The sequence below is a fragment of the Salvelinus alpinus genome, chromosome 6, assembly GCF_045679555.1.
Source record: "Salvelinus alpinus chromosome 6, SLU_Salpinus.1, whole genome shotgun sequence".
Taxonomy (NCBI): Eukaryota; Metazoa; Chordata; class Actinopteri; order Salmoniformes; family Salmonidae; genus Salvelinus; species Salvelinus alpinus.
Window position 1 is genome coordinate 39,018,788 of NC_092091.1, and position 7,827 is coordinate 39,026,614.

Consider the following 7,827-nt stretch of genomic DNA (forward strand, 5'->3'; position numbering starts at 1 on the left):
CCTTATATTAAGCAAACCAGTTGGCACAATTTTCCAACAGTCAGACATCATTTACAAATTAAGCATTTGTGTTACATGAATCCTCCAGATCAGAGACAGTAGGGATGACCAGGAATGCTGTCTTGATAAGTATGTGAATTGGTCCATATTCATGTCCTGCTAAGCATTCAAAATGTAACGTGTCAAGAAAAATTTATGGAGTAAAATGTTTATTATTTTTGACAAGTAGAAATTGTCAAAAATATGAATAGTAAAGTACAGATATTCAAAAAAACAACTTCAGTAGTGCTTTAAATTATTTTTACTTAACTACTTTACACCAATGATGTTAGTTTTACCACATAACATTCTTGTTGAATACCCAGTTCTCTTTTTGAGTTAGCATTAAATAGTGTACACTCCCCTGTATTTTAGATTTTGACAAATAAACATTATTTAGAAATATCTGTATGTCTACCATCTGTTTGATGCTACAGAGCCCTGTACAGCTTATTCATATCTTCTGTGATTCCATAAAGGTAGACAAGTTTCGAAGATTAAATAAATATGGATATTTTCTATCAATGGTGTTCTATATGGTCTTATGCTGAGCCACACTGTCTGCGTTTACACAGGCAGCCCAATTCTATATATTTTCCACTAATTGGTCTTTTGACCAATCACATCAGATCTTTTTCAGAACCAATTAGTGAAAAAGATATCAGAATTGGGCTGCCTGTGTAAACGCAGCCATAGTCCTTTATCCGGCTTCAATACACTGGCAGTGGTGTTTGACATGGTGGCTTGTGAAAGCTGAGACTGTTTGTGCTTGTGGCGAATGGTCTTGTTTTGTAGACGTGTCTTTGTATTGTGTTTTGAGAATATGCAGAGAGAAGAATGAGGTAGTTGTGTCATTATTGTTCTAGTCTTGATTTTATACCTTTCAGGGTCCCTTGCTGGTTTTTGGCCCTCCATAACCGCAAGGTGTGTCCCCTCCGTCATGCTCTTGTACCCAAAATTATGCCGTTTTGGTGTATTTTTCAGCAGGGCACTGTGGAAGGACTCCAGATAACCGTAGTTTTACAAAGAGAAAAGGTAAAAAGAGAAAATGGATAGACTAAATTGATTACATGGTCTGGAAGGTACTCTGTGTTTACCAGCCAAGCTTCTGGGAGAGCACGATGGTCCCCTTTTGATTAGGTACCCTGTGGTATTGGTATTTATTAAGCAAAAGCAGCAGCTACTTTTCTTGGAGTCCACATGAAACATGACATAATACATAGTACAGAACATTATTAGTCAAGAACTAAACTACATAAATGTTTAACGTCACACAGCCTACATATCCATACAAACACACAATATCTAGGTCTAATACATAACACTGCAAATTACAATACAATATGTATAAAATGGCTTTCTCTTCACAATCCTCTTTGTGCAGGAAGGTGTTTGTAATAGCGTGTGTGTAGGTGGCAGGGAAGTCAGGCGCAGGAGAATCGAACTTGGCATAAATGGAGTTGTTTAATAGACTTAACAAAACTCCAAAACCAAATTTACAAAATCAATAAAAGTGGGTACAAGAACCCGTCGCGCACCAATACATAATACACAAACATACAAACAAACAATCTCTGACAAGGACATGATGGGAAACAGAGGGTTAAATACACAATATGTAATTGATGGGATTGGAACCAGGTGTGAAGGAAGACAAGACAAAACCAATGGAAAATGAAAAATGGATCAGTGATGGCTAAAAGATCGGTGACGTCGCCCGAACAAGGAGAGGGACCGACTTCGACGGAAGTCGTAACAGTGTTCTTTTGTCTGTTTTTTTAATCTGGTTGTATTGCTAGCTTGAGTTACCTGGGGTGGCAGAGTTACATGTAGTCTTGGCTCTATTTAATACTGTGCATTTCCCAGACTCTGTTCTGGACCTGGGGACTGTGAAGAGACCTCTCGTTGCATGTCTTGTGTTTTTCCGATGAGTATCCGAACTGTGTGCCAACTGTTCGAACAGACAGTTCGTTATCTTCAACTGTCACGAGAATTTCTATCCCAATGTTCTAACTGAACTATTTTATATCTTTGTCTAATTCCTGAAGGTTGTAAATCTCCAGTTCAAAGAAATAGACAGTCTCAGCCTGCAATAGATCAATTCTTTATTCAGAGAGCGCTCTGCCCTTGAAGTGCAGAGTGAATCTTTTATACACACACACACACAAACAAGTCCAAATCTTAAGCTATGCCTTGCTCAGACAGTCTGTTCTTTTCCACTACACACATACATTGTTTATTACACTTCTGCAACATGTTTCATCATCTTCTGCAAGCCGTTTCTAACAGTTTTTCTCCTCCCTAGGGTGGGGAGGCCTCTTTCCAGTTATTAGTTTCACCGTTATCACAAGTCGACAGTTCAGTTGTCCTTGAATGTCTCAACTATACCTTGCTCATATTGCGAAATAGTAACACAATAGTCTAGTCTTAAAAAGTCTAGTCACACACATTATTGGATTATGACTCTAACACATTTCATACAATTATATGGTTTCAGGGTGGAATACTTTAGTCATTATCTTAAACATACAAATTCTTCTATCATCAACACATCGATACCTTGCACAAAGACCAATAGTGATGCAGTCATTTGCTTCTCAACTTTCAGCCAGGAGAGATTGACATGCATGTTACTGACACTTGCCCTCCATGTACATCTAAGTGCGATACATGCTGCTTTGTTCTGGACCAACTGCAATTGATCTATGTCCCTTTTTGCTGCACATTACCACACAGCTGGGCAGTAGTCCAGGTGTGACAAAACTAGGGCCTTGGTCGACTTAAATGTCAAGAAGGGAAAGCAACGCCCTATCATGATTTAGCAATCATTGAATTTATATGTTTTGACCATGACATCTTTCTATCTAGGGTTATTTATATTTACTTACTATCCCTGTTATGTGTGGTTGTCCCAACTAGCTATTTTAAGATTAATGCACTAACTTTAAATCGTTCTGGATAAAAGCGTCTGCTAAACGACTAAAAAGTAAACTGACACTGAAATTAAAATATTCCCTCCTCAACATGAGTTGTACTAGCGAGTTGGTCAAGTGTGTACTGACATGACACTATGATGTCTCCTCTTTCCAAACGCGAGTGTCACACAGTTTACACACCCCAAAAAATACATATTACGTTAATGCACAATAATCGATGTGCACGATCCCAGAAATCCTTGTTAATATGTAATTGGGAGTGTCCAATCCCGGAAATACTTGTGGCAGTGCGTGGTCAGGAGTGTGCAGCAATTGACACACAAATTTGAGAAATTACAGCTTACCTCCTGCTCAAATTTCACAAAATGTGTACAGGTTGGAAAATACCCGGAAACACTTTTTGATTTGTAGTAATGTGACTACGGTGTATGTTTTCTCAAACAATGCATACTCATAATGGGGGACGGCTAGTTAATCAGCTTCTGATAGATGTAGTGTATGTTGCTAGCTTGATCCCAGTTCTGTTTGTGCTGTCTGCACTTGTGACAATGAGTGACAAGGAGTGACATTACCAAAACATCTGCGATCAGTCTAGTATGTTACTAGGGAGATAAGTGAAGCTTCAACAGGCTTTAACACATGTCCATTCTCAAATAATGTTTGACCTTATAAAACAGTCCTCATTGCTATTATGGCTTATCCATGAACCTTCTGAGTTACATACAGTTCAGGCCTGTCAGGAAGCCAGCTTATCATGGAAAGCACAAGGGATTCTACCTTGTTTTAGTTATTTATCTACCAACGTCCTCTAACACAGGACGTTTAGACACACACACACACACACACACACACACACACACACACACACACATACACACACACACACACACACACACACACACACACACACACACACACACACACACACACACACACACACACACACAGTAGAGATGACAGGAAGAGATCGAGGCAAAGGGCAGTGTGCCACATCTGGCATATGTGTGCTAGGGCCGGAACATGTCCTATTTTTGGGCTGAACAGGGTGAAGGTCAAGGTGCTGTGTGTACATTACTTTGGGAAACGATGGTGGCTGGAATTTTGGCATTTGTGGAAGCTGTAAACCCTAGTCCATGCATGCATGCACAAAAGATTACACATGATGGTCAGACAGCTTTCATGCTCAGACTCAGCCCAGTGTATCCAACACACACACACACACACGCGCACGGGCACACACACACTGTGGCGGATGAATCAGAATTAGTTGGGTAACATAGATAATTAAGATGTTTTATTTGCATAATATGCTTATGTGAGATGCTTGTCATTAGAATGTATCCTTTTGGACTATAGTGTTGGCATTTACTCTTTTCCCTCAGCTAGGGCTCAGTCACTTGGGGCCCAGAGAGGGGAGAGGTCAGGCTTGTCTTTCATATGTCCCTGGTGCTATGCAGAATATCAGAAAGGGAAGAGGACAGAATGGAACATTGTCTTCATATGTGAATGTGTCTTTACCTATTCTTAAACCATGTGAAGGGATGGCGTGATTAATGGGGAACCAATTACTTGTCTCCGCAATGTCTGTGCGCCAGTCACTCCCTCCTTTTCCCATTGGGGGAGGTGTATGGCAGTGTCTGGAAACATTGTATGTCCTCTCTGATCTTACACTTATCCTGGGATAGTGTATGACCTAGAGGCTCACTCCCCTCAGTGAGCTTGTCCAGGAGTGGGGTCAAGGGGGGGTTTACTTGAGATGGGACTTGAGATGGGAGTATCTAGAGTTGATAATTGATATATGCCATTGGATGAGTTGGTGTTTTTGTACTCTGATGTACCAGGAACAAGATTAGAACCTCGTCTGAGGGACCAAACTCAACGATAATTAATAGCGAATGTTATCTGGCTAAGGGATACTCCTTTCTCAAGAAAAAGTATTTCTTTGTGAACAGTTCCTTAGATCTGTGGTTCGTCATGTAAGTTGAGAGGGGTGTATCTTGGCTATAAAAGATCTTTGTATTTTTCTGTAGTCACTTCTCAACGGTTCATTAGAAATAGTGAATTGTTGAAAGTCAAATGCTAAAGCTTATTATTATTATTAATGATGTAGTTTAAGTGTAACTCTGACTGGTGTGTGGTTTGTAACTCTCCTCATTTGGTAAAGCAGAAATATGCCACCACAACACATACACACACACACACACACACACACACACGCACGCACGCACGCACGCACGCACGCACGCACGCACGCACGCACGCACGCACGCACGCACGCACGCACGCACGCACGCACGTACGTACACAGACACACACACACACACACGCACGCACGCACACAAACAGCTGTGACCTTCTGAGGGATCCCACAGGAATCTGTCCTATTAAACTGCTAGTAAACTGTGTCAGGTTATACTGTTTATCATCTGTCAACACACAGACACACGCGGACACACACACACACTCAGTATATCATTCAAATTGAGTGATTTATCTATTGCAGTTTACACACCATCTCAGGCTATGCATGCTTCCAGAATACCGAACAGTTTATATGAAGATCTATAAATTGCTCTAACTAATTGTAGCCTACACAGCCCAGGACAGACCAGCCCTTTGAAGGCCACAATGTCTTCTGCTGCTGGTGCCTCTTGCCTGTGGCCTAGGTTGGTCTAGCAGTCTTAAGCTGCTGTCTCTGGAATACTGCATCATGGGTTAGAAACCAGCCTACTGCTATTTCAACACCTCTTGCCACTATCTTTTCTCTAGCTATCCTATCCAATAAACAGAGAATACACGAGGAGTGGGACGGCCCCACTCCTTCAAAAAACAAACAGAATTGCTATCTCAGAGCTGGACAACAAGGTTATAGGACTCTCCCCAAATAGTGTTCTATGATGACCTGTATCATTTACAGTAAGTTCCCCAGAGAAATGTAACCCATCTGTCATAGCAGCCCTTTAGCACTTGACTTCAAAAGGATTTAGAGGACAAACGTAAAAACATAAGACGTATCACTCAATAAAAACGAAAGGCTCTATTAAATCTGTAAAGCTGAAGCATTATAGATTCCTCAATAAAAATGTAAAGTTAATTTCTGACTGAACCGACATATGCAGGGTTTACCGTGAATGCAGTCTCCGCTAAAGCGGAAACCTCGCCTTAAAATGTCAATCTCGCTGTATAGCCTTAACTTCTGCAATGTGGATTGAATAGAGCCCGAAGAGTTTTATCCCATTTGTTTACAGAACATGTCGTGCATGGGGTTGTTAAATGACAGACATGTATTTGTCTGAAACCTATCACTAGATGATTTAATTTCAAAGAGGCAAACAATTATGTTTTGTTGCAAAACGCTACATATCCACCTCACTCTCAAAGAAAAAAGTAGCACTGCAAGGTTTAACACAGTCAAATGTGACTATGCAAATGAGTTATTTGTGACATCAATATTTAAAAATAAATATCTTAAAAAATGTATCAATACAGTAATATGAGATCTGTATGTAAAATACATAGGAGAACATTCCATTCCAGCTAAACAATAGATACGTAGCATCTTGTGGAAACCCCCATTTTAATGCACATCTAAAATCTAATAATAGAAAATAAAAAAAAACGAATATTTTACAGACACATTAAGCATTGATTTCTTATGAAAAAACACAAACGTGAAAAATGTGTCTATATTGCGTTTTGGAAATAAACTATTCAAACATAAGACGTATCCTTCCTATCATAGCCTATGATAAACTTGACACCTTAGGGGACTACTATCCCAGCCAACAACAAACGTTCCCACAACTTTAAAGAACGTTCCCTCAAGAGTCTCATTAGGTCATTACCTAGCGTTTTCATAGAAATGTTCCAGTGATGTGCAAGGACTGTTTCCAAGAGACCATTCCCTAAATGTCAAACAGAACTTACACAGACCATGGTTACTATCTTCTCGGAATATTCAGTATTAATATTTTACACGTTTCATTGGAACGTTGCAAGAATATTCCAGTTTGCAGTTTTCTGAGGGTTAGGAGAATAGTTCGACGTCACCCCAAACACACACAGAATATGGTTTCAGAATATAAGACATTAATGTTCTAGACACGTTTCATGGGAATATTGCAAAAACATTCCTGTGTCCAATGACGTTTAAAACATAGGACGTTCTGTCATGGTCCCCTAGAGGTTTTTGTCTAGTTCCCAGTTTGTTCCGGGGACATCCCTAAAGACTTTTTAGGACGTTGCCTGATCGTCCCAAAGAGATGCTATCCCCCAAGAAACTACTTGCTTTTTTACACACCTCTTGTTACAGTTGCAGAGCCCATCAGTGCCCTGATTGGTGAACCACTGATCCATTTACAGCTCACCCCCACACACAGTGCTCTCAACATACTGTACAATGTTTTCAACTTACATACGTGATTCCATTATGCATGTTTATTTATACAGTAATTGTTATTCACCACTCTTGTTTCACAGCAATCTGATTTTCCTGCTACGCCACCATGTCTGCATCAGGTATCAGTTAATCAGACTATTTTCTCATCATTTATTTAATTGACTTAGTACAGCAATTTTTGGGTTTTCTATATACAGTAGTTGCCTAATTTTGGTGGGGCATATTCATCTGTTTTAATGCTACTTCTTAATCACTATGATAAATACAATACTTTTTCTTGAGTGTAATTTTAACAGAGCTGAGATTTACTTCAAAGTTCAAAGTGTAGCAATACAGTAACAGGAAGCTCGGGAATGCTGTGAACCAAGAGGTTGTGAGTTCAAATCCCAGGAGAAGACATGTTGAATAATAATAATCACTGTATAAATGAACATGCACAATGGAATCATGTGT